This window comes from Pteropus vampyrus, unplaced genomic scaffold, assembly GCF_000151845.1.
Source record: "Pteropus vampyrus isolate Shadow unplaced genomic scaffold, Pvam_2.0 Scaffold41, whole genome shotgun sequence".
Classification (NCBI taxonomy): Eukaryota; Metazoa; Chordata; class Mammalia; order Chiroptera; family Pteropodidae; genus Pteropus; species Pteropus vampyrus.
Window position 1 is genome coordinate 4,808,052 of NW_011888822.1, and position 1,273 is coordinate 4,809,324.

Here is a 1,273-nt window from a genome sequence, read left to right on the forward strand (position 1 = left end):
GAAGCACGGTATTCTCTGATAGAGAAGCAACTGGCTGCCATATATGTAGCCCTGTTGGCGAGTGAGGCCATCACTAGCAAGAATCTCATAACCATGCAGTCCACATAACCTGTGGAAGGGTGGCTGCAGTCTTAGGGAAGACTCCTGTATGAGAACTGCACAGACCCCTACGCTGTCTAAGCAGAGCTTGTTGAGATGGGAGACATACTGAGTCTCTATGTAGAGGGTCGGACTCCCATCCCTGAGAATGCCTGTTACACAGATGGCTCCTACCATGGAACAGGTAGTGAAGCGATGGAGCTATCGTTGATGCAGGCACAGGAACAAGTTACCGTGGCACAATGACCCTGGTGTGCTGAGCAGCACCCAGAGAGATGGCAGGTAAAGAGTCCCTGAGGGGTAATGCCCCACGGGGCTAAGCCACTCCAAGGCCCAAGGTAGTACCCTCTGGGCCAAATCCTGCACTGCAACCCTGTAAGGGTGGAGTGTGGGCCTCAGGCCTGGCTCGTACCAGATCTGGCTGTGATCTAGGCTCATGGCTAGGGATAGGACTCCAGGTTTAGAATGTTACATTAATGTAGTAGGGCACCTGTGCCTAACTTATGTAAGTATGACTCAGCTTATTGTTTATTATGCATGTGTGGCAGAATGCCACTATTGTTCTCTGACATATATAAAGCCCATGTAGTCCCCTAGCGCAGAAGCATGTGCTCCCAGCGGTAAAGTTGGTGCCTGCCGTTTCATTCTCATGTGGGCTCCTCGTGCAGTCTTTCAACTGGGCGTCTCACCACTGAAACCTTCTCTTCTTGATCAGCTCGGCACTGACACTTGTATAATGAATGAAGGTAAAAATATAAAATATATAAATAATTACTTGACTTTTTAACATTCTAGAAGACTAGGAGGTCCTAAGTGGTAGAATATATAGATGATCTTTTTCTTATCTATCTATTCAGAATTTTTAGAAGAAGCATGTATTGCTTTTAATTAAGAAACTTTTAAATACGAAAATTTAAATGCATTTTAAATATTATAAATTATTGTCTTGTAAGACAAATACCAGTATTCTTTTGGAAGGAGAAATTTAAGGTTATTTCTTGGCAATTTTATAAGTTTTTTCCCATGACATATATCTCATTTGTAACAACAGAAAAATATTTTTTTTATTTCCCTTCTTTTGTCACTCTCTTCAACCATGCTTTTGAAGGCTTTATAATACTGTGCTCCTCATTTTTCCAGTGCCCTATAAAAACACAAAGATGCAAAGGCAACT